The 27,702-nt window shown below is 36.1% G+C and overlaps 1 long non-coding RNA gene across 1 annotated transcript in view; it reads left to right on the forward strand.

Moving 5' to 3' along the window:
• Positions 1 to 27,702, forward strand: part of LOC141568522 (uncharacterized) — a 77,080-nt gene that overhangs the window by 20,768 nt on the left and 28,610 nt on the right. Inside the window, exon 2 of the long non-coding RNA XR_012491677.1 lies at positions 21,703 to 21,888. This is a non-coding gene — a long non-coding RNA (uncharacterized LOC141568522). The remainder of the gene's footprint in view (positions 1 to 21,702; positions 21,889 to 27,702) is intronic.

A 27,702-nucleotide genomic window follows, 5' to 3' on the forward strand; every position in this document is an offset into this window, starting at 1 on the left:
TTATTATTTCAAAGTTCCTTTATATCAATTATCTTACTATATGCAATATTTTTAAAAAAGTGTGATGTAGGCAGGGTGGTTTGATTAATTTCCATTATACAATTAATGAAACTGAATTCCAGAAAGGTTATTACTTAAATTTTAGCAACTACTAGTAGTTTAATTTTAAAAGGAGGGTTTCTAGCGTTCTTTTCAGCATACTTTCACTTGAATGAAACATTACCAGGTAAAGATATTCTAGAATTTAAAAACCAAGCTCATTAATGAATGCAAAGCCATAGTTAAGCTATACAGGTGCTGAACTACCTACGTTGCTTTGATCTTCATGTTTGATATGAATGTGGTACACACCTTTCCTTGACCAGCCATTAACATAATCTCTTTGTCCATCTTCTCTGAACCTAAGCACTCTACTATCTGTATCTTACTTGGGTCTTTGATATTGTTATCCTTTCTGAAGACTTATTCTTGAAATATTTCCTTTTTTCATCTTTCTTTCCTTAGACTTCCATTGAGCTCTCTTTGCCCAGTTGGAAGTAACCAGGATTTATTCACCCAAACATCCTCTTCCTGAAGGCTAATAACTGTGTAATTAGGCAAGTTCTTCCCTGTCATCTTAAGAAAAAAATCTGCATAGAAAACTAGGCCTCCCTTTGAATATTTAAATTTCTGAGATTCCTAATATTAAAATTAATATTTCCCCAAATATTCAATTATTAAGTGCATGGACAATGTGTATAGAGCGTTTAACACAGTGTCTGACCCATTGTAGACACTAAGTAGATGAGAACTATTACCACTGTTACTGTTCCTACTACTACTGCTGCTACTACTACTGCTACTACTATCAAGCTTCCAAACACAAGGTCTGGATATTTCTTTCCTGCTCTATTGGGCTGTGGTGTCATCATGGGAAAGTAAAGCAATGCCGTGCCAACTTAGAGGCACTCCTGGTTTGGCTGTGCACCCAAGGTCAAAGAAGCCCTCTTTCAGAACACAGTGTTGACAACTAAGTATGTGTCAGGATTCATATGTCATCAGTACCTAAAAGATGATTTGGCCGTAGCTGTAACAATGTAACAAGCATTACTCTCTGGTGGGATTAATTTCTGAAATGACATTCTAAGCTGGGGATTTCAACCTATCCCTCAATTATTTTGGGAATGCCTGGTGAGTGCAGGTGGAATGAGGGTTTTCTAAATGTCACTTTTAAAAAAGAGATATTGAGTTTCAAGATCATTTTTAAATAGATCGTGGAGGAGTTTCTGGAAGAGTGAAGTTGAAACTATAAAGAGAACTTCCGGTAGAAGAATTTTTAAAAAACATAATCACAACTTGATTTTTGTCTGGGGTAAGCTAACTTGATTTGGTTGACTGACTTTGGGGGAGAGTGTGGTTAAACATAAGAATCCTTGTGTTTCGTCTCAAATATTTGATGAATGGTTATCTCAAGGTGAATTAATTGATGCCAATTGTGGCAGAATTGTAAAAGCTACTGAACTCTATTCAGGGGCAACTACTACCATGCTACTGTTTAATTTACTGTTGCTACATCATCAGCAGGCCGTCTACAAGTTAGACAACACAAGAAATGCTACAGAAAAGACTATGATCTGAGCGTTGAAATTGTTGACTGTGGAAGGAATTAAGTGGTGTATTAACTGATACAGGATGGAAATTTGAACAAAGTCACCCTATTATTCATGAGAAAATCCATAAATAAGAAGGAAGGACCAAGATGCTAGACAACAGGAGACAAGCTTGCCCTGTGTTATTAATTCATTCTGTAAATATTTCTAACTCTTGAATCTGTGACATCTTGACCGTGAAAAACAATACATTCGTATTGGCTGAGACAGAACTCCGACATTATGTTAAAGAAGGCTTTGGCCATGATTGTGATGCTAACAGTTAGAGATTTCAGAAGATAAGCTAATGCTTCTGGGTGTTTTTGGACTAGGACTGAGAAGGTGAGCTCTTTCTTCTGGATGAAATCTCAGAGCTATTGACCCAAAGTGGGAGAAGCCTTAGATTTACAATATCAATAGAGCCTGGCTTTAGAACTTGATGTTTTTCCTCAAAAAATTGAGCCTCATGCAGTACTTTCTATGGTTGGCTAAGGTTTCCTCGGATGACCAGATGAGGCAAAACTGTCTTGGGAGAGCTGATAAAAATCATAAACGAAGATATTTAGCTGCAGGGGACATTTTAGAACATCTTTAGCTCTTTGAGTCTTGCAAGATCTGAATCATCTTTTGTTTAGAAGAATCAGAGTTTTATTTTCTGAGCTTCAACAACAAAGCTCAGTGTATTTGAAGTGTAATTACCAATATTGAGGATTATAGCCACCTCACTTGGCAGACTATTACTCTTTCTCTGGCTCACTCCTTTAATCAAGGGCATTTTAGGGGCCAAATTTGACAGCTGCAGTGCTGGAGACAGATTGGAAACAAGGTTCTGGGATAAGTTACATTTTCTCTAGCTTTTATGTCAAAGCAATTGGCAATCTATTAGAAAGTTTCATTGTCTGCATCAAAGCCAGGAGGATGTTATACACTATCTTTCTGGCAGAAGCAACAATAGGATAAAGTGGTTTTGATAAAATCTCATTATAGTCACCTCTCCAGCATCAAAGGAGGAGAAAAAGAGCCTATTTTTGTAGGTAAGAAATGCTGGTGTTACTTGGTCCTATTCCCCTGGGTGTTGGAAGTCCTGGGGTAACTCAGCTACATTGTAGCATTGGGTTCCAAAGGCTGCCATCTTTCAAATGTTGTTTTTCAAACATATCAGAACCTCCTGGAGAACAGCAGCATCAGCACCAACACTGGGAACAACAACCACACAATAATAACAGCGGCAGAATCGCCTTTGTCTCAGCCATTGGATTATTCTAGTTCGGTGCATTTACTATACTGAGTTATGTTGATTTGTAACCAACCTTAAGCGCTTCCAATAAGACTGTCAACCGTCTTTGTTTCTCCTTAACCCTCTTTTTAGTTCTTTTGCTCCCAGTACTTCCCTTCCTTTCCTCTTCCCCCTCCATGTACCGGAAGCAACTAATCTCAATGGCTACTTCTTTGTTTTTCATACTCCTTAGTATTATTTAGCTTAGGTCTACAGTTTTTCATCAGGACTTCAAAGGCCAATCTATCTGTTTAGATATTGCTACACAAATGTAGAGTACCTGAAATCAGGCCATTCTCCTTCTGAACGGACAGGATTTTTCTCTGGAATGGAAGGGCTCAAGCTCTCCATTTGGTGGCAGATGGCAGGAAAAAAGGCAAGCTTTGGAGAAAGTCACCATTCCTGTCTCCAATTGCTATGGTTCTGGCTGGACCACAGTCACAACCTGACATCTCAGTGATATGTCATTATATCTATTCTTTAAAGATATCTTCTATATTTTTACGAAATGTTCTAGGCAGGTACATGGTGAAAGGACTTTGTGGTTAATTAAGGATCTGTAGTAAAGTATAAGGGAGCTGTTTACAATTAACTTTGCATCCTGTGTCGGCATGTCGCCAATAATTAAGCTATACAGCAGAGGTTTCCTCATTTCTTTTTGGAAATTATGGTAGGTATAGACATTATAGACAAAGGAGTATCAGAATTGGAATTCTCATAAGAGAGCTGGGGAAAGTCCCCCATGATAACTAAACTAACTAGTTAATAATTCCTCAACAATGCTATCTTTAGCCTTGGCTCACGAAGATTTCTATTTCTAAAGGTACTCAATGCATATGATACTGTAAAACTTTTTAAAAAAATGATGTTGAGTTTGGAGACATAGTGAATAAAATTCAGAACTGAAGCTTCTTTCTCTACTTTTTTTGTCCCCTTTTGAGGACAGTTTTTTCCTTGAAATAGAAGAAGGTTAATTGCTAATTCTTTATAATTCAAGGTGACGGCCTCCTTATTATAATGCTAGATCATATACTGGAATGTCTCTTATCTAACATGACTGGCTAATTATGAAAATACTCTTTTATTCTCCAGCTGTTTTCTTTCTGAGTAAACAAATTGCTAAGTTCAGTTGGCTTCCATTTGCACTTCATTGCTTCTTGACAGCAAATACTCTACAAAAATGAGTTGCCTCTGGGAGTTTATAATCTCCAAGGGCAGAAGAAACAAATATGTGCATGATTTCTCTAATTTAAAAAACTGAAAACTACCCTCCTTAAAAATATAACATACCTTAAAAATATTGCACGTTATTTCTTAGACTTCATAAAGCAAGAGGACCTGTTCCTGCAATCTCTAAATTCCTTAATTTGACATTTTAAGATGTTATTTTATTAAATGGAAGAGAAGGCATCAGTTTGAGGAAACAAGATTACCAAATATAAAGGACACAGAAATACTATTGTTTTTAGGCAATGCGGAATTGATCTCCATTCTGACTAACCAGGATCACATAGTTAAAGAGTCGAGAAGAGTAATGATTTATTTTCCAATAGATTCAGTTTGGTCTGGTTTGATTGCTTCAGAGTCTGTGGAAACAGAATCACAATGCGTCACAATTTTTATTCTGACCCTGTGTCTGAGGAGCAGATTCTTTAGTATGCATCAGGAATGTGATTCACTCACAGCTTTGCCAGTTTCTTCAGCTCCCATGACCAGACTTGTTTGTAGAGTTTGGACTATTTAGTGTTCCGATCATGACTCAGGGAAAAGATGGCACGTTGTAGAGTTTAATATACTTTATGTCTAAGAATGAGATTTTGAATAAAAAAGAAATTGGAAGTATGTCTGCAAATGGAATTCTTACTTTCTTTAGATGATAAAGTGGATAGAGGACTGCTCTTTGAAGCCATACAAAGTTGACGTTAGAGACCCAGATCTTTCAGTTTTTTGCTTCATGATGCTGGGTAAGTTACCAACCTCTAATGATAATATTAGCTCATTAGGTTGCTATGAAGATAATGTGAGATAGTGCATATAAAGTGATTAATCCAGAACCTGACATAGAACAAAGCCACAGAAATTGTTTCTTATCATCATTATTATTGTTACTAATAAAAGCCATTATATTTATGCAAACATACTATATTAAATACATTCAAGGTATTTCGTATTATTATTATACTCAGTCTTTAAATGTCCATGAAATGAATGTCAGCGGTATAAGTCACTGTTGTCTCCATGAATTAATGGATAACATAGCAGAACCAGACAGGACTCAGGGACAGCCTTTTAACTTTGGGGAGGCAAAGGTTCATCTTAATAATACTAATAAAAATTCTTTCAAATTTGTATTCATTTGCTTTATTTCATCCTCATTACAACCCTATGAGTTAGGAATTATCTTGCTAGTGTTTAAGTATTCTGAAATTCAGAAAGGCTAAATAATTTGCCTAATTCACATAACAGGCAAAGTTAAAATTTGAACTTGGGCTTGGTAGACCCCTTTGAACAGTGCTTTGTTTTTTGTTCTGGGGTACATCACTGTGGTTTTTGGTATTAAGTTTTTGAAACTGTATTCTGACTTTCAGGTTTTTTTGATTAATAATATAATAATTGTTGATCGTTGATAAATTAGAATATGGAAAATCATAAAGATAATAAAAAAGATCATCTTTAATCCCATTACTATGAGTAAGTCACCCTTAGCATTTTGGTGTTTATCTGTCAAATGCTTTAGTTAACTGATTGCTTCCTTTTGACTCATGACATTATTAATATTTAAAGGAATCCTTCTTTTATTCCCCCGAGCTTTTCTAGAACCCCTTCAGGAGCGTTGGTTTTTTCCACCAGTACAAAAATGGCCATCTTTTCTTTGTTTTCAGTTTTTAAACATCATGCTGGCAAGTAAGAGAATGACTTGGCATGTGAATATCTATCTTTGTAGGATAAACTTCAAATGACCAAAATGATGCCAGTGAAAGGTCAAAAATTCTCTGCTAGCTAAAAAACGTCTTGTTCCCGGAAGTGCAGAGAGTCCCAAATAACATGAACCCAAAGGGGCCCACACCAAACACATCGTAATTAAAATGCCAAAGGTTGAAGAGAGAAACTTAAAAGCTGCAAGAGAAAAGCAGTTAGTTACCTATAAGGGAACTCCTGTAAGATTGTCGTCTGATTTCTCAACAAAAACTTTAGAGGCTGGAAGGGATTAGCAGGAAATATTCAAAGTGATGAAAAACAAGGACCTACAACTGAGATTACTCTACCCAGCAAAGCTATCATTTAGAATTGAAGGACAGATAAAGAGCTTCCCAGACAAAAAAAACCTAAAGGAGTTCATCACCACCAAAGCAGTATTGCAAAAATTATTAAAGCAACTTCTAGGAGAAGAAGGAGAAAGAGGAGGAAGAGGAGGAAGAGGAGGAGAAAAGATAAAAAATATGAATAATATAATGGCAATAACTACATATCTATCAACAATTACTTTAAAAGTAAGGAATGAAACGCTCCAATCCGAAGACATAAGGTCATTGAATGGATAAGAAAACAAGACTCTTACATATGCTGCCTACAAGAGACTCACTTCAGATTGAAAGACACACAGAGATTGAAAGTAAAGGGATGGAAAAAGATATTTCATGAAAATGGAAAAGAAGAAACAAACAAAAACTGGTGTAGTAATACTTACACCAAACAAAATAAACTTGAAAACAAAGGCTATACCAATAGACAAAGAAGGACCCAGCAAAACTACTTTATGGTATTTATCTGAAGAAACCCAAAACACTACTTCAGAAAGACATGTGCATCTATATGTTCATTGCAGCTTTATTGACAATAGCCAAAATATGGAAGTAACCTAAATGTCCATCAATAGATGAATGGATAAGAATTAATCCATATGTACAATGGAATATCAAAAAGAATGAAATCTTGCCATCTGCAACAACATGAATGGACAATTATGCTAAGTGAAATAAGTCAGACAGACAAAGACAAATACCATATGATTTCACCTATATGTGGAATAAAAAACACACACAAAATAAACAAACAAAAAAACCAGAAATATACTCATAAATACAGAGAACATTTTGATGGTTGCCAGATGGGAGGGGCACTGGGGGAATGAGTGAAAAGGTAGAAAGGATTAAGAAGTACAAATTGGTAGTTACAAAATAGTCATGGAGATGTAAAGTACAGCATAAGGAATATAGTCAATAATATTGTAATAACTATGTATGGTGTCACAGTGGTACTAGATTTATTGAGGTGATCACTTTGTAAGTTATATAAATATCTAATCACTAGTTGTACACCTGAAATTAATATGATACTGTATGTCAACTGTAATTGAAAAACTTAAAAAATATTTAAAAAATAAAATAGGATCTTGTTCAGAGCTGAGCAAAAGGAGAAAGAAATAGACAAGACACTATTTCACAAAAGTCTAGATCCAATTAAGCTGCATTCACTTTGCCTGTAGTTGTTTTCTGATTCACTTGATTAGGCAATGAAATCTCAAGTATGAAAAGTGGGAATACAGGCATAGTTGTATTGAGAATACGTAAAGGAAAGGATGGTGCCACCATCCTCTATACTCAGGTGAGAGACAATTGTAGACAATGTGTTTAGTTTGACTGCCAGTGATCATCTATATAAGTCAAATCTGGACCTTGAACCTGATTCCATTTCATGGGCTTTGATCATTTACTGAAGGGCAAAGGTCTGGGTACATGTATATGTGCCTGCGTACATGTGTGTGTGTGTGTGAGTGTATATGCAAGTATGTGTTCGTAATGCCATTTAGGATGCAGGTATCTGTGGAGGGATTAATGCTTACATCTTTGTTTATTTCTGGCTTATTATGGACCATTTGGAGATGGAGGTGTGAGTAAAGCAGGCACTCTGCTTTCAAAAAAGCCATTTTAGGGGGGTGGCCAGTTGGCTCAGTTGGTTAGAGCGCGGTGCTCTTAACAACATGGTTGCTGGTTGGATACCCACATGGGCCACTGTGAGCTGCGCCCTCCACAATGAGATTGAAACAACTACTTGACTTGGAGCTTATGGGTCCTGGAAAAACACATTTGAAAAATAAATAAAAGTTTAAAAAAAAAACAACAATTTTTTTCACCTTTGTTTGTTCTGTTTCCCTTTTTTCTTACAGAGTAAAGTATAAAGTCATTTTTGTTTTTTTGTAAATTTATGTATTTTCTTTTAAAGATGGTCTTAAAGGATTTCCATACCCTAGATTCCACAACACACACTGCTGTGTTGGATTTGGGTTTGAAGCCAATTGTTCATCTATTTAGCTTAGCTTTTAGTCTTTCTAAATATATAAATGCTGAATGCCAGAATAAATTTTAGTGTAGAATTGACCTTGGCCCTGGTTTGCAGTTGGTCCCTACTTACCCAGTGACAACTGAAATGGACCAAAGAAAAAGGAGAGCTGAATAATGGGGTTAGGTGATAAATTAAAAATAGTGGAGAGAGAGAGAGAGAGAGAGAGAGAGAGAGAGAGAAAAGAAACGAGTGATTGTGAAAATTTAAAAATACATTGTTTTCTTTTACCAGAGACAAAATAGCCCTGTAATAGGACCAGCTTGGGAAGACGAAATAGTGATAGTTACATAGATAAATCACATACATTCTACTGTTATTTCATTAGTCTTACTGTTTTATAGAGAAGCCTGTGCTTCAGCCATCCTAGGGCACTTGCAGACTCTTGATGTGCTGTGTTTTCTCATCTTCAAGCCTCCATTTTCTTTCTTATAACGTCACTCATTCTTCAAAATTCAATTTAACAACTTTTCTGGGAAACCTTCTGTCTTCTTCCTTTATATTCTCACTGTCTAGCATCAGGCCAAGTACTAGGTGTCCAATAAATTTTGAAACAATGAAAACGATGCAGGGATCCATACTGTTGGTGAGAAAATTCTCTTCCTTTCCATTGGAGAAAGGTATTGGGGGAAGGCACAGTTTCAGAGATGACAAAAAGGAAGGGAGACATGAAGAATATGAAATTCCTACGCATTAATTTATTTTTAGAATCATGAAAATCGAGTTTCTGATTTAAAAAAAAAAAATTGGAACAAGGTGAATACTCAATTACATACCTAAAATTGTGTGTGTCTGGGTGACCAAATAATAAATTATTTGCATGAAAATAATAAATACAAATTATTCCTGCTTGCTATATCAAGGTTTCATATTCATTTTTGGAACAGGAGTTACTTTGGATTTAATTTCCTACAAATCTTCAGACTCCTACTAAGGTCTGGGGACCTAAGAAAGAGGTGGGGTGGTTTGAAAAAAGTAACAAGCTTGAGTGTGTTAAGAGTTTTTTTTTTTAAATCTAAAAAATAAGTCAAAATGGTGAAATGAAGCCATTTGCTAGAATAGAAAAAAAATGGCATTGATTGGATCTTGGTTCTATGTAGAAATGTGAGTCAGAAAATAAGTAGCAAATATTTTTCAGAACTTATTGCAAACTGCTTTTTATAAAAGACTAAATGATAGATATGTTGGAGAAATACTATTTTCAAACCTGAGACTGTAGACAGAGTAAATCATAGGATATATAGGTTCTGCCTCAAAAATAAGGTTTATCACATTTAAAAATTCTGCAGTTCAATTCTTATAAAAGTATTGGATTGAGTCCTGAAATAAGTCTATTAGTTCATGAGAGTCTAGCATTGCTAAGTAATTGGACAGTTCAGAAGAATCAGAATTTTGGAAGTGGAATGAACCGTATGAATAATCTGGTTTGGCCTATTTATTTTATAGTTGAAGAAATTGAGACTTAGAGAATGAAATGAATTATCTAGGGTCACCTAGAGAATTGCTAACAGAGTGGAAGCACGGAGTCAGGACTTTAGATACTCAGCCTGGAGCCCATTCCTGGTGACATTATATCATGTTAGGTTATGTGTCAATAATTCTTTCACTAGGAATTATGTATGGAATTAAGGTGCTGCCCTGGCTGGATAGATTTCCATTCCTGAGAATGATGAAGTACCATTACATTTAACAAGCATTTATTCAGCGTATTACTGTGCTTGGCACTCAAAAAATTTGAAAAATAATAGAAGATCCAGTCCCTGTTCTAGTAGAATATGAAACTGTTAGGACCTCACAAAAGTATGAAATTTTAAGGCCTGGGTCATGTTACCTTCAATGTGTTCTCAGCAGTTAGCCTAGGGCATGGGATGTAATAGAGAGTCAAAAACTGCTGAGTGCCTCAGCCTGGAGAAATGAAACTTATTTCTAGATCACCCAATCGTGGCCATTGAATGGTTAAACAGCAAATTCTGAGCAACTGCACTTAGAAGAGGAGGCTTCACAGTGTGGCATCTTGTTTTCTCAGCGATGAGAAATTTTTTTCAGATTGTATCCAATTCAGCATTTTCTTTCTTACAAGCTTTTTTTTTTTTTTTTAAGGAGGAATATAGTGACATTGGAAAACACTCAACCTTGCCTTCTCCACAGCATTGCAGAATAATACTGTAGCAGCAGACAGAAAGCAGAAAGATAAGCTGCTCCCCAGTAGAAAAGCATCTATAGCATTAAAGTATCTATGAAGTACAAATTACCTCTCACAGTTCATTCCAACTTGGGCAATGGAGCTGCTTCACAGTTCCATACCAGTCAGTCATTGGCTGAGGGCCATGGTGGGATGGGGGAACTGTACCCTCCTCGGTATATCCAGACCTGTGTCTGTGAGCCAGGTGATTCTCATAGCTCCAGGGCAGTCCTCCAAAGGAAGTCATAGGAAGGCAGACGTAAAGGCACACAAAAGCCAGGGGAGGGGTCTGCAGAATGGGTAAATGAAGGGAATCTGGCTAGAGAGCACTGACAGTATTTATATAGCAGGAGTCAGCAAACTTTTTCTGTAAAGGGCCAGATAGTAAATATTTTAGGTATTTTGGGCCATATCGTCTCTGGTGTAACTGCTCACCTCTGCCCTTATAGTGTAAAAGCAGCCATAGGCTAATAAAGAGTGAATGAGCATATCTGTGTTTCAATAAAACTTTACAATGGACCCTGAAATTTTAATTTCACAAAATTTTCGAGTTTACAAATATTGATCCCTGGGCCCTGGCTGCAGTTTGTTAAAACTTTGCCATAGCACTATTCAAATCACTTCATGTTTATTAGCTCATTTATCCTCATAACAACCTATTGGAAAGCTACTACTATTATTCCCATATTACAGATGAGAAAACAGAGGCACTAGTTGGTTAAACATCTCATCCATGTTTACTTAGCTGTTAAGTCACATAACCACAGTTTCAATGCATGCAACCTCTAGTCTGTGCTCTTAACTACTACACCATATTGTTTTTGACCTGAACAGAAATAAGCTAAAAAAGCAAAAATTCGATTACAATAGTCCTTGCTTATCCATCAAGGATAGTACCAAACCCTATATATACACTGTTTTTTCCTATACATACATACCTGCAATAAAATTTAAGTTATAAATTGGGTACAGTAAGAGATTAACAATAACTAGTAATAAAATAGAACAATTATAACAATATACTGGAATAAAAGTTGTATGACTATGATCTCTTTCAGAATACCTTATTGTACTGTACTCACCGGTTCACTTAAAAGAAGCACTTTGTGGCTTCTCTTTGGCATATTTGAATTGCCAGCATCAGTACGATTGTGCTTTGGGGCCATTATTAAGTAAAATGGGGTTACCTGAACACAAGCACTGCGATACCACACAGTCCATCTGGTAACCCGGAGCGCTACTAAGTGCCGAACTGGCAGGGAGGGTATATGATGTGGATACTCCGGGCAAAGGGATGAGCCATGTCCAGGATGGGACAGAGCAGGACAACAAGAGATTTCATCATGCTACTCAGAATAATGCACAATTTAATGCTTATGAATTGTTTATTTCTGGGATTTTCCATTTAACCTTTTCAGACTGAATTTGACTGCAGGTAACTGAAACCACTGAGAGCAAAACTGCAGACGAGGAGGGACTATTGTATGTAGATGACATAACTAACCTCCATTTACCAGTACTTCTTGAGCTATGTAGGAAATAAAGCTAAGGAAAAAGAACAGAATCTCAAAATTCCTGCCTGCAACAACTGATTGTTACATGGGACGTTATGTCCTCACGTCAGTGTGCTGCAAGTCAATGACGTGCCTTGTTTACAGTGTGGCTAGAAAGGTGGTTCATCTATGGAGCAAATCTCTTTACTGAAAGTTACGTCGTCCTTCCTTTGTTGGGAGCAGAGCAGTAATGAGACTAGGTACCGGGGAAATATGGAGTTTTATTGTCACAGATAGGTCAACCATACAACCTACTTTGCCCAGGAGTATCCCAGCTTATGTCAGTTGTCCCAACGTAATTATTAAGAGAGGGCATTTTTAACTTCAAAGATTTGGATAATAATTTTCAATTATGTATTCGCTGCGAACAGAGACCTTGAGAACCAAACCTTCCACAGCTGCACAGCTTACTGTCTACGTTAACGTGACTTTTCCATTCCATTGTTTCTGGTTTCCAGGAAACTCTTGCCCAAGAAGATAAAAGTTGCAAATAACTTTGTGGTTTGTTCCAGGAACTTCCTGAAAAATTATTTAAGTGAACATCAAACTGTTTGATTCTTCAGCAGCTAGTTCCTAATGACTATTTACAACCAAGAAAACTTGAACTTGGGTGGAAATCCTTGCCTTGTTGATGTCCATTAACACTAGATCAGCATGATCATGATTCTTACGCAATCAATCCTTACTAAGCTATAAACTGAAAGACCCGTGTTAAACCAGAATTTAAAACCTTTTGCCCTCTCTTACCATGGTCACAATTAACTTGGTTTTGTCTTATCAAAATTTGCTTTGGTAATGTTTTCAGAAATCCAGCACTTGACAGTATTTCTAGTTTTTCTGTTTTCTATACTTTAATTTTTTTATACGAAGAGCAGTCAGACAGCAACAAGTTAACCAAATTCAAAGTATTATAGGCACTACTTTTGCTGCAGTGACTCTGGGAACTGATATCTCCTTCCTGGCTTTGATGCAGATGTTGTCACACTTTTGAAATTAAGTATGCTTTCTATTAATGTGTAAATTACCTGAAAAGTTTTTAAGCATGTGGTGCTTTTTACAATTGATGGTGTTCTCTAATTAAGGAATTACGTATGTTATTTGATTCAACTGTTTTTTGACAGAAGGCCAGTATATAGACTGGGGTTAGTATAAATAAATATTCCAGTCTTCATTTGGTTCCTGGGAGGCTAACTTTGAGGGGTTGAATTTTTCCCACATGACAGTCTCTATTAAGGAATATTCGGAGAGAATTTAAAAGGCAAAACATTCATATTTTTATCAGGAAAAGAGTCCTAGAGCTCCGGTTAGAAACAAAAAGCCCTGAAAATCTAATTAAGTCTTGGATTTTTAGAAGAATAACTATGCCTTTCTGTTGAAGTCAACCCATGAAGCAGTGTTATAGCTTGAACAGAGAAAGATTGGGAACCTAATTTGGGTCAATTCTGGGCACAAATCAATTTTTATTTGAAAGAAAGCCTGAAAATAACCTGAAATAAACTTATTTTATAAAGTAACATGTGAAAACTTATTGTTTCTTTTGCCATATTTTTTATTATGCTTTGGGACTAGGTTTACCCAGCTATAAAATTTTTGAGAGTATTTCTTGCTTTTGCTTGGGAAGCTAACAAGAATATGACACTAGAGGTTATTTGATGAAAAGGAAAAGAAAGTCTTTAAAACTTGCTGAAGCAAGCTGTAGCTACTGTACTCTTTACCTAAGTGAAGCTTCTCTTTGCTTCGGTTGTCCTCTATGGGGCATGTAAGATCCCTTCCATTTACGGGAAAAGATTTGATAAAAATAGACCTTTAAAATCTTCCTAGTCTACTAACCTTAAGTGATAATCATACTTGAAATTTGCCTAATGCCTGTTCTCCAGAGTGTTCTAAGTGCTGACATATGAAGCATTTTGCTTTTTAAACCCATTATCCTCGAGGAGACCAGAAATAAATTTTTGAATCTGGATAAAACAATTCATGTCAGGGGGTTTTAGTTCACTGTACCTAATGAACCCAGTCAACATAGACATTGGTAAAAAAACAAAACAAAACAAAACACACACACACACACACACACACACACACAATATGTTAGTATGTCATTTTTTTTTTTCATTCAAGTGAACCATGTTCCTGGAAATCGTAGGTTATAATAATATAAACTTTTGAAACAAAAAGCACATTTTATTAGCATTTTGACATTTTTTACAATTATTCAAAGAACGTATATTTTCTGCTTCATAATGCCAAGTATGTTACTTTCTTAACAAAGGGTAATTATTTATGTTCTCTGTTTAATGTAGAACTAGGAAACACAGAGATAAATATAAATGTGAGATAGGAAAGACTTCTGATGCTCCTGGGAAGTCAGAGTCTACATTAACATGAAAGATTCTATATATATATATATTTCTTAAAAACAGCATTTATTGTATATTGTCCACATTTTCACATCTGGATGATAGAAAATAATGTTCAGTCAGCCAAGTTTTTATTGGCATGTTTCAGAGTGAAACTCAGACAATTTGCATTCATATTTTATTGACTATTCCATAAATACTCTGTATACTTAAAATAAATAGCCTTTGGCACTGTATTTCCATTTTTATGCTATTATTTTTTCTGTTTTCTCTCTCTTGGAAAATATACTGTGACTTTCCAGAATTACTTTCTCACCTACTAAGGAAGCAATTTTTCAGGCTTCTTCTACTCTTCATATTCAGAGAAGTTTGTTTATTTTTTTTTTAAAGTTCTCTTAATGGCTTAGACTTTATGCTCACCCCAGTTCAAGGTGGTATTATGTTTTATTGGAGGAAAAGAAAACAAATCAACACAATGAAAATAGCTTGGATAATAATTGCTGTGCTAGTGCCATTTGGATTAAGATTTTGTGTTGCAAAAAATATTAAAGCAAATCTCATCTCCTATAGAAAAATAGGCATGTGATTGAAAAAGAAAAAAACACAAAAAATTCCTAGTGTTGAAATAAGTCAGAAAGGTTTACTGAGCAACCATTATGTTCTTAGAACTTTGTGTTGAGTAGAGTCTAGACAAATTTAGGGCATGTTGTGCACTTCTAAGGACCTTAGTGCCATTTGGCTTTACAATGAATCCTCCTTCCATGATGACATTAATAATGTAAGGGTTACATTTTGATTGGGTTTGTCTTATACGCTTGACCACTCTCTATTCATTGACTGTTTGTCTTTTCTATTCATTTGGATCACTTTTATTCTTGAATGAAAATATTTGAATTTCAATAGAGTTCCAATCAAGGTTCATTTGGTTGCAAAGAACAGTCACCCTTTCACACTAGCAAGGTTTTTATCATGAGACACAGAGCAGCATCTCAGTGATCCCAAGGTAAGGCTCACATTGGATATTATAATAGACTTGGGAACCAGAAATCCAGGAAGTAAGTTCATTCTGATCTCTCTGGAGCCATATGGTCTTTCTCAGCTTTGCTTTGCCTAGTGCTGTGTTCCTCTCCCTTTTCTGCTTACTCCAGCGGTAGCTGGCTCAACGTGACCTCCAACTCCATTACTATATCATGAACTCTTAGCTTTAACAACCACCATTAATTGACAAGGCTCTCCATCCTCTCCGTTCAGTTCTCTTGAGAAGATATGATTGGCTAAGCACAGCTGATATCTGGTGCTCCCTTTTCTATTGCAAATGTGTTTCTGTTTCCTCCCATTTGTGACCATTTAAACACATAGTTTAAACAGTAGTACTTTTAACCCCTTGTATTCAACAAATTTTGATATAGAAAAATAACTATCATGTATTAGATAATATAGAAATTTACTACTTTTTCCCAGTAGGATTAACTTTCTTTTTCACTCCACATATATTAAAATATTGTTTATGTTACTTGGCATTATAAAGTATTTGAAGTATATTAAAAAGGATAATCATATATTAAGGACACAAATTCTTACCACCTGGCTTTGCCAAATCTTATCATTTTTACCTTATTTGTTTTAAATCTTTTTAAAATATAATGAAACATAGACATAGCAGATGAAGTTCATATAATCTCTCTCAGATTTAATCTCTTCTTCTCCTAGAGGTTTATACTATCTTGAGTTTGGTATTCACTCTATCCATGCATTCCTTTTATTGTCCATTTTTACTACAGATATAAGCATGCATAAACAATACAGAGGGTGTCAAAAAATGTAATCACATTTTAAGAAAGGAAAACTGTATTAAAATTGTAATACTCAATATACACCGATAACAAAAGATGAATACAAGTCACGTTTGACTTTTGCAACTACAAGAGGTGCTCAAAGTGGTTACCATCAGCATCTAGACACTTCTGATTACGGTGAACTACTGCTTAAGCAATGCTGACCAAAGTGTCCACTTGTATACATTTTTTTGGCACCCCGGTATATAGTAGTTCGGATGCTTTAAACTTTATAATATTATCATACTATATATATTTTCTGCAAGTTTTTTTTTTTTTTTTTGTCACCATTTTGCTTCTGAGATTTACCTGTATTGACACATGCAGCTCTGGTTCATTCAATTTTACCGTTGTTTTTAAAAAAATTCAGTTCATTCTCTGTTTCTTGCTGTTAGTTGATGCAACAGTGAACATGTTGGTACTTGTATACTTTTGTACAGGTGTGAACATTTCTTTCAGTTGCAACATCCCTAGGAATGGAATTACTAGGTGGTAGGACATAGTCATCTTCACCATTAATAGATTTTGAGAAATCATTCTTCAAAAATGGTTTCACAAATATTTTATAATTTTACATTATAAAAAATGCATACTTGTTAAAGAATAACTGGAAACATTGGGGGTAAGAAAAAGATTAAAAATACCTGTATTTCATGTAAAATCTTTTCTTCCATGTTTTTAATTATAAAATTGTGGCCATATTTTATATGCAACTTTTAGTCCTACATTTTCGTAATGTTTCAGATGTGTCCTTGTGGTATTATAAACTCCTCTTAATGTCATTTTTAGCAACTATGTAACATTCCATGAGATGAATATACCACAGTTTACATAAGCATCTTCCCATTGTTGGATATTTTGATTGCTTCTAATTTGTCACCACTTTAAGTAACATTTATATAATTTGTATAGTTTTCGTAAATGTTTTCGTGTTATTTTGGATTCTGCTTTCTTATCTTAATATTACATTATGTATATTTTCTACCATTGGATGCTTCAAGGTACTCCATAAGATGGAATCACAGACATTTTTTCACTTTCTTAGGTGGGAAAAATTCCATACTAACACTTAGATTAACCTAAGAGGTTGAATAATTTGAATCAAATGGTTAAAGATTTTTATAGGATCCTTCTGAATAGTTCCTACAGAATTTTATCTGAATAGTTGCAACCCCTGCATTTTAATCATCAGGTTTTTAGAGATTTTGGAGAGCTACTGACTACTGAAATGACTGCAATTGTTTACTACTTTTACTTTTCTTCTAGAACTATAGCCTCCACCATTTGCAAAGTTAACATATTGTAGAGACCATGTGTGTATGTAAAAGACACGATTTTTAAACTTTTTCTTGCCCTTTGTCTTTCATAGTTTTGAACAAGCTGTCATAATAAGGTCATGGTACAGGCTTAGCCTTATGTTAACAACTTTTTGGAGTTGAAATAGAATTCCTCTGGGAAGGCTGCACAGCAGTGTTTGGCATGTGAACAAAAAAATATCGAAAGAAAGAATGTCACGGTTTTCCTGTGATAGGTGTACACTCTGCGATCAAGACTCTGGAATATTAATTATAAGGTAGAAGGAGGCTTACTTAGCTTGAAAAGATACACAAAATACAAATGTGGATTTCTAATGCAGATGAAACAAATTAATTTTCCCACTGGTTTTATTTGTTTTATAATAGGCCCAACCTCTCTACATGCCTCAAGAAATATTCCCTTACTAGGCAATTTTTTGGATAGAATAATACATAAATTTCAAGTGAGAGGATTCAAGACAGATTGGCACACTCAGTGAATTTTGTGTCATTAGCGCAGAGAGGATGGTAGAAAGAAAACTGATTGAAGCAGCTAAACTCTGCTTAAAAGAGAAGTCTCTGAGTTGCCACCATTTTGTGCAGCTCTGAGCTTGTTACCAGACAAATATATGACACTATCAGAGTTGATGGGGCTAAAGCTATAGGAGGATAAAAATGGAAAGATGGAGGAAGTGCAGGGGTGGTGAATAAAAGAAGAAAAGAGAGGTGTGGGTTTGGGGAAAGAACTTACACCTGTGAGGGACCTAATGTCCACTAACTCACTAAATCCTAAGCAGAGTTAGAAATAAAAACATAAGACTTCTGGGTCTTGCAGCCTCATTAATCCTCTTTAATTTGGGGCATAGTGACAAGTTCATGACCTGACCCTTATGATACTGCAGCCTTATCTCCCAAATCCCCACCTCTAATGGGTCCTCAGTTACACATCAGATTGATTCTTGATGAGATATCCTTGCTTAATCTGATTCTCCAGCTTAGAAGATCACTATTTTACCCTTATTTGCTTGGCTAAATCTTCCTCATTTTTAAAGATTGCTTAGGTCTCCCTTCTGAAGATTTCTAAACTTCTCTTTTTGGGGCAATACCTCTAATTGTGGTAATTTGTATCCACCCAGTTACCTACTTCCCATTTCTACTAGAACTCTGAAAATTATGACTGCAGTAAAAGTGACATGCAGAATCTTTCACCAAGATTATTTTAACAGGACATAGAGAGGGGGGATCCTCTTACCTGTTGGATCATTAAGATGGAAAAAGCCCCTTCCATTAGGAGAATTAAAAACAAGCAGAGAGCAAAATGACAGACTGGAGATCCTAGCTTTCAGCTCCACACAAAAAACGATAATCAAATCAACTATCCACAGATAAGAATAGATCTAGGGGAATCCTGGAGTGCAATTATAATAGAAGGGTTCAGGATCCCAGAGGAGCACAGAGACCAGGGATGGCTGCACAGAAAGGAGTAGAAGCATTCTGCCCTGGTCACCTCCCGTGCTCTTTCCTGACACAGACCCCAGCTGCCAGAGCTGCCTAGAGCCACAGCCACAGTTGTGTCCACTGGAACCAGAACCACCAAGCACTGCCCCGCCCTCCAGGATTGGGAGGCATCACTCTGCTCACAAACGTATGCCTGCGCACCATCCTGCCATATGCTGAACCTCTGCGTGTGTGTCCGTGCCCCCACTGGATCGGCAGCCACTCCCGCTGTGTGTGTGGCCAGGGGCCCACTAGACCCAACCCCTGTGCACCCTCCTGGGACGGCACTGCTGCATGCCCCTAAACTGGTCTTCATGCTCCCCTGGATGCAAATCTGCACACAGAGTCTCCGTGAACCTCACCCAGCAGAGAATTATTTTTTCCTTTGAAAGTCAAAATTTCATTTCTAAATTTTCAGTAGCAGAAAAAAAATGTGGTAATTCCCTCAGTGTCCTTGTGTCTTATACGTGTAAGTATAATATAAATGAAGATCTTGGACTGTGGAGATCAAGTGTTCTGAAAGTTTCTCTTGACATGTCTAATGATTACTTATGTTAGTGAGTTGTGAGACAACATAACAGAACTCATTTATTCCACTAGAGATATTAGACTTTTATCCTGTGTGCCCCAAGGAGCAGCACAAAAGATAATGAGTATAACACAATGTTACTTAATTTCTTGGTTTTCTCATCTGTAACAATGGGTATAACAATAAGCATTGACTATAGTTAGGGGTATGTGTACATTAAAGTACTAGAGTTGTATTGAGGATTAAACAGGATAATTCATGAAGAATATTTCCATTGAGTTTATCACATAGTAAGAACTCAATATGTGTTGGCCTTTGTGAACATTATTGTCATTTGCTAAATGATAGATTAACAATTTTTTAAAAAATCAGAAAGTAATTTTAAGCAAAATATATGATGTATTGGGGGGGGGGGTGCTCATTTAGAACGTATCACACAATCCCACACTTTCCTCCTACTCTAAGCTTACTTCCAGAGAACATATGTTTATAGTAGATGCCAGACCAAGGGGTTGGAAAAAAAGCTCCATATGCTAAAATAAGAGACTTCTGGGCATATTGGAGGTCATTTTCTGATGAGAGAAAACCCTAGTGCTTTTGTTTTAAAACCACAAGTGATTTGAACCTTTTTACAAGATCATCTGCTTGATTTAATAATAAATGTAATTGTTAAGAAGTTTTTCCTTATATTGAAATGAAATCTGGCTCCCAGAAAATAATACTCATGTTCTTTGTGTTGTTCCTTGGGGCACATAGGAAAAAAAAAGTAATTTCTCTTTGTCGTAATATACGGCGTCAGTTATGATGTCCCATACAAACATTCCCTGTCCTCTGGGATTTCAACCACAGTTTATATGCTATTGCATTGAATCCTCTCACCCTCTGAGACACTCTTTTTAGCACTCATTCTAGTATTCCAAAATCTCATTCATTCTAATACCCCAAACTACATCTAAGTGTGTTCTGATTGGCTCAGGGTAAAATAGGGTAACCTTCCTTGTTCTGGTACTTTGTACCCAGTAATGCAGATAAAGTAGAATAATTTGGGGCAACCTCCACATTTTGAAGACAATTAAAGTGGACCATACACTTTAAAAACATATTTCTTTTTAGTGTGTAAAAAAGTACACATAGATTGTTGATCCTTATGAATCATGTAGAAAATTAAATCCTCAAAAGATTATGTATGTGCTGCTATATTTTTGAACTGTTGTCTAAATTTATTAATCCATGCTGAGTTCTAGTCAGATTCAGCTCACAATTAGATTTGATGGAACCCCTTTTGGTTCCTAATCTAGCATTGAGCATATCAACTTTTTCTCTAGTTTCATACTACTCACTAATTTGATTTCCATACTATCAATGTTGGTTTGGATTTGAAAGGAAGCCATATTTTAAAAATATTCTATTAATGTTTAAAGGCTTCCAGAAAAGAATATTGACTGAAAAAATCTAAGGTTGGATTAAGTGATGGCTTTGGACTGGAAACACAAGAAATTTAAGTTGACTGTGCATGAATAAAAGGATGAATGGGGAGAGGTATTAATATTTTTATATACATACATTTTATCCCAGACTGTGTTAAACATGATACATACATTAGATCCTGGAAGCACTACTACAGTTTTATGAGGTAGATATTAAGTAATATTTTCATTTTGTAGACAAAGATAGTGAGGCTCAAGGATAGTATTAAATATTTGCCTAACATAATATAAAGAATAAGTGATGGTGCTAGATTTCGAGCCTAGATCTGTCAACTTTGTTTATCTTTATGAAGCAGAGGTCCATAGTAATCACCGTGGAGGGACTAGCTATCTCCCACACTGCTGGACAAAAGACCATCAGAGTTTAAGTTTTTGTTTTGTTTTGCTTTTTCTATTTTGAGACAGAGGAGAAAAGGCTCCAGAAAGTTAAAATGAATATATTTTCTGGCAGGTTTTTAATTTTTTAATGAAAAACTAACAAGTTAGAGTTAGGAAAATTAGCTGAAAAGAGACCAGCTTTAATTTTCCCCGTAATTAGATGAAAATACCTCAGTTAGGGAAAGAATTTTTCCAGTTAGACTTAGCTTTGGGATGGCAAAGTGAGATTTGTCTCTCAATTGCCAACAAGATGTTAGCAGCAGCTTTATTTTCAGAAGAGGAAAATTTAGCTGAGGCAGGCGACTTGAGAGTGCGGCCCCAAGTGAACTGCCTTGTCTCTTTCAGATCGCCTGAGGATAACAAGATCAGATGTTGGAGAAGAAACCCTTCTGGCAATTCCTGGAAGAGTTCCTCCAGGGTAAAGTTAACACTAAGAAAGAGACCCATCGGGTGCAGTGACCTCACACAAATCAGACACAGGGACACTTTCTGTGAGTGCTGGCCTAATATGCCTGCGTTCTTCTTTGGGAAGTAAATACCTAATCAATTTGCTGATGTCTCAGAAAATATTATTGTGGTGAAAAGCAAATACCTGAGTCTTGATATCAGACTGTGTACAAATCTCAGCTCCACCTCTTACCAGTTGAGTTGTCCTTGGCTCCATTTCTTAATGTGGCCGGTTTCTCAGTGGCAATAATGGTATAATAATATGTCTTAGGCTGCTGTAAGGATTAAAGTGGATATTATACAGTAGGTCCTTCAATCATGTCATTTTGTTCAATGTTGTTTTGTTATGATGTTAATAAAAAAAGTAAAAATTGATTCCCTGCCAGGGCCACTGTCTGCGTGGAGTTTACACTTTCTCCCCATATCTGTTTGACGTCTTCACCAGTGCCTGGTATTGTCAGCCTTGAATTTTATCTGTTCTGGTGGGTGTGAAGTGGTCCCTTACACTACTTTTAATATGTATTTCTCTGATTACCAATGAGAGTCAGAATTGTTTCTTGTGCTTATGCACATTTGAATATCTTGTAAAGTGTTTGTTCAATTTTTTTTTTTTTTTTTTTTTTTTTTCTTCCTCCCAGTTGGGTAGTATAGATTCCAGATACAAAGGATTGATCAGCTAGGTTTTGCAAATATTTTCTCCCATTGTATGGCTTACATTTTCATTTTCTTAATAGTGTTTCTTGAAGAGCAGAGGTTTTTAATTTTAATAAAGTCCAACTTATTATCATTTTTTTTCTTTTATAGGTAGTATTTTTTGCACTCTCCTGTTTTTTTGAGCCCTAAGAAATTTTTGCTTACCTAAAGGGTATAAAGATAGTCTCTTATTTTTTTCTAGAAGGTTATAGTTTTAGTTTTTTAAAAATTTTTATTATTGTGAGTAGAAGGATTTGAGGTTAATTTTAAAAATAAAATGATTATATTTGTATTTTTATTAAAATCATAACCACATTAAAGAAGAGAAAAAAATTACCCTCATTTTCAATACCTTAACACAACAAATTCTTATGTTAAGGCGTTTAGATGAACTCTTTCTTTCCCCAACATTTTATTTATAAAAAAATATATGATATAATGTAATATAGTATAAAAGATATGTATATGCTTAGAAAAAAGTCTGTGATGATAATAACAAATAATAGTAATTGCTAATATCAGTCTGACACTCATCATGTGCCAGTGAACACTTTACATTTATTGCATTTGATCCTTACAAAGATCCGTTGAGGTAAATACTGTTATTATTCTTATTTCACAGACAAGGAAAGAGGCACAGAAAGACTAAGGAACTTGCCTAACATCACACACGTATAATATAGAGTTGAAAGCTGAACCCAGGCAATCTGATTCCAGACTACAATACTCTCACTAAGTACAATATGAATGGTTTTCTTAATAGGGGACTTTTATTGGCCCAACTGTTTCAACCACTTCAAATGCTTTTTCTTTTCAATGTCGTAATTTTTGCTTCGACCATAAAACATTACTAAGGGAAATCAAAGGAGAAAGCAAATTTCAGCTGTTATTTCTTCTAATAACTCTTAGTCCTGTCCTTTTTCTCCTCTCCTTCTAGGACTTTGATGACATGATTATTAGAGAGTCCCATGAGTTCCTGGGGCTCTGCTCATTATTTTAATTAAAAGTCCCAGCCCTCAGCATTTTCTGACAGTATCTCAGTGGGTTTGGATGGTGTGTATTAGCACCTCGTTACAACCAGGTGAGGGTGGAAAATGACCAAATATGAAGTGAGATAATAGGCTGGAAAAAAAATTAACAGAGGCTAGACTACCCTTTCATACTCCTTTGGCTAGAGAGAGAAGACTATTTAGGGGACATTTTTTGTCTGTGCCTGTTGGCTTTTCCAGGTTTGCTGGCTACTGTAGCACTCAGTGTGGAATGTGTTAGACAAAATAAAGCCCAGAGAATTCACAAGGTGTTGTTCCTCAGGTTCTGATGTGTTGTTTTGTCTTCTGGGGGCTAAAAAAAAATACTTTTCCCCCCACTTTCTAAGTCCTTCTAGCTGGGCTAATAAACAAATTAACAGAGACAGGTTAACAGGAGAATATCAGGTATTCAATACATGTGCATAGGGAATTCAAGACAGTGAGGCAACATTTTGTAGATAAGGCATTTTGAACAAAGGAGAAAGTGATGGGGGTGGCATAGGGTATTAGATTTCAGAAGTGAAAATGGATGATTTATAGGTAAAGAAGAGAGGAACATATTTGGCAGGAAAATTCTTGCTATGCAACTCAGAAACAATGAGACATAGGTGGTAACGACCTAACAGACTTGGGATCTTCCTGACTAATGTTAGGGTGAAGATTCTTAAGGTGATAAAGCGAAGGCTCCTTTCCTGAAACAGGTGTCTGTCTGAATCTCTGCAGCAGGAGAAGGGGGAGGGCCAAAAGTTCTTTCTGAGTCTTTTGTTTCTTAATAAACAGCTTAAAATCAATATCCCAAAAAGTAACTTCAGAGTGGCAAAATTTTGGTGCCCTTTAGTTTGTTTTTAAAATAATTTTAGCTATACTTAGTGGGATAGATAGGGAGAAGAAGTGTGAATTACCTTGGTATATTTGTCAAGAATCAGTTAATGGTGTAATATTTGTGAGGACCTATTTCTAGACTCCATTCTACATCACTGATCTGGTCATGTATATTTATGTCAACTCCATACCATCTTGCTTATTGTACTTTTATAGTAAGTCTTGAAATGAGGTATTGGGAGTCCTCTAACTTCATTCTTCTTTTCAATATTGTTTTGTTTCAGAATGTTTGAATTTCCGTACAGACTTGGGAATGTGTCTCAATTTCAACAAAAAATGACTGCTAGGATTTTGACAGAGATGGTGTCGATTCCAGCTCTGTTGAGGGGTTTTGTCATGAAGGTTATATCCAGCAGCTCTTTATTTGCTTTGAGATGTTTTGCTAAAGTGTTTGCACTGCGCTGACCTCTGTTGGAGGCATGAGACATACTGATTAACAGTTTTGCTTTTTAGTCGTGGAACAAGGAATTTCAGGGTTGGTTGTATCAGCTTTTCAGCATTTTTTATTGATAATAGCTACATGATTTGCATCTGGTCTCAGGAGGGTTCTGCTGCTGGGACTGATTACCAGTAGAAATGCCTATGTGACCAGTAGGGTATAAAAAAATCCCAACTGAGATTCCATTTCAGGCTCTTTAGTTCTGAGGTATTCCCTACACATTTTGGTGTTTTTCTGATCCACCATTTTTTTTTTTTCCATCTGAATTTATTTTCAAATGCACTTTCTTTTTTAAAAGAAAACCAACATACTTTCTGTGGGGATGACAAATATCAGTATTAGGAAATCCAATTATACAAACAATATTACAGCTAGTCTGGAGTAGACACAAGGTGTGATCAAAAGATATGGTGAATGTTTAAGTAAAAAAAAAATTATTGCAGTAAAAGACACATAGCCATTAATCCCTCTCAAGATACTCTTGCTAGCTTTGAAGACACATACCCCATCGTTCTTGCCACTTTCTGAAGCAGTTCTGGAAGTCCTCTTTTGTAAGTGTCTTTACTTGCGTTGTCATGGCTGCCTCGATGTCCTGAATAGATTCAAAATGTTTACCTTTCATGGTCATTTTGACTTTGGGGAAGAGCCAGAAGACAGAAATTGCCATACCAGAAGTGATGTGTGACACAGAGCCTTTCCATTGTGATCATAAAATATAGTGAATGCTGCTGCCGAGTGCCATCCAACAGAAAGCCAGGGATCTTTGGTACGGGAAGTGGCAAGTCAAACCTTAGTAACAGTATGTGACAAGTCTCAACTTGTTCGGTGCAATCAGTCAGGTGTGAGCTACGTTTGAAAGGTGTGTTTTAAAGGGTGCTGTAAATCATTCCCCATCATGACAACCTCTGTGTCACACATTGCTTCTGATATACAGCAATTTCTGTCAAATACAAATATTGCAGTGTTTCCTCATCCACCTTATTCACCAGATCTGGCACCATGCAACTTCTGGCTGTTCCCCAAAGTCAAAATGATTCAGGACATTGAGGCAGCCATGACAACGCAACTAAAGACACTCACAAAAGAGGACTTACAGAACTGCTTCAGAAAGTGGCAAGAATGATGGGATAAGTGTTCGAAGCGAGGGGGAGTATTTATAATGGGGTTTATGGCAATGTGTCTTTTACTGTAATAATTTTTTTAAAATTTAAACATTCACTGTATTTTTTTATCACACCTTGTATACTTATTTTTGGTAGCATACATTAAGAGGCGCTAATTACACAATAACTGTAAGATAATTAACATGAAACCACAGAACTGTAACTTTTCCATAGCTGCATGGACTTGGGCCTTTCTGGCTGAACACATTTTGAAAGAACTGGATGGCCACTCCAGAGCTGTGCCAATAAAATCTGTTAAGGAGTAAAGCTCTGAAGTGGTGACTGACCTGAGTCACTTGCAGCTGACAGGTGATAGGCAAGACATTTTAGTTATGAAGTAGTTATGGATTAATATACAAAGTTACCATTTCTCTTTCTAGAAAGAAGCAAGAAATTAATAAATTTCTTGAACTTGTGCCCTGTGTGTCAGGTGGAAGTGCAGAGGAGGCTGTTACGGTGGGGTCTCCCTATGAACCTTACGAAGGAAGGACAATTGAAATTTGGACATGGCCTGTCTAGAATGCTTAATGTGTCTGAAAGACGCTTAAAATGGTTGTTATAGTAATTCTTTTCCTTCAATAAACTCTAGGTTTATTTTTTGAGGAACCTCCAAGCCATTTTCCATAGTGGCTGCACCAATTTGCAGTCCCACCAACAGTGCATGAGGATTCCTTTTTCTCTGCACCTATGCCAAACTTACTGTTTGTAAATTATTTATTTATTTGACATTCAATATTATTTTATATTAATTTCAGGTGTACAACGTAGTGGTTAGACATTTATATAATTAAAGAAGTGATCCCCCTGAGTCTAGTACTCACCTGGCACTACTCATAGTTATTACTATATCTCCTATGATTTACTTTATATCTGCAGGACTATTTTGTAGCTACTAATTTTTATGTCTTAATCCCTTCACCTTTTTCATGCTGCCCCGAATCCCCACCCATCTATCACCCAATAAATCTAGTACACTTCTGACACCAGACATAGTTATTACAATATTATTGATTATATTCCTTGTGCTATACCCTACATCCCCATGACTACTATGTAACAACCAATTTGTACTTCTTAATCCCGTTTTTCACTCACCCCTCAACCCCCTTACCATCTGGCAACCATCAAAATGTTCTCTGTGTCTAAGAGTTTGCTTCTGATTTGTTTGTTTATTTTGTTCTTTAGATTCCACATATAAGCAAAATCACATTGCATCTGTCTTTCTCTGTCTGATATATTCCACTCAGCACAATATTCTCCAGTTCCATCCATGCTAACACAGATGGCAGGAACCCACTGTATTATGTACCACCTACTCTTTATCCATTAATTCATGGATGGATACCCAGGCTGCTTCCATGTCTTGGCCATTGTAAACAACGCTGCAATGATATGAATGTACATGTCTGTTCGAAGTAGTATTTTGGGCTTCTTTGGATAAATACCGAGAAGTAGGATTACGGGGTCCTTTTTCTCTTGTTACAGCCTTTGTTTTCAAGTCTATTTTGTCTGGTATAAGTATTGCTACTCTAGATTTTTCTTCTTTCCTTTCTATTTTCATGAAATAACTTTTCCCATCCCTTTACTTTCAATCTGTGAGTGTCTTTTGATCTGAAGTGAGTCTCTTGTAGGCAGCATATGTAAGGGTCTTGTTTTCTTATCCACTTAGCCAATTTATCTTTTGATTGGAACA

This window comes from Rhinolophus sinicus, linkage group LG14 (genome assembly GCF_036562045.2).
Source record: "Rhinolophus sinicus isolate RSC01 linkage group LG14, ASM3656204v1, whole genome shotgun sequence".
In the NCBI taxonomy this organism is placed as follows: Eukaryota; Metazoa; Chordata; class Mammalia; order Chiroptera; family Rhinolophidae; genus Rhinolophus; species Rhinolophus sinicus.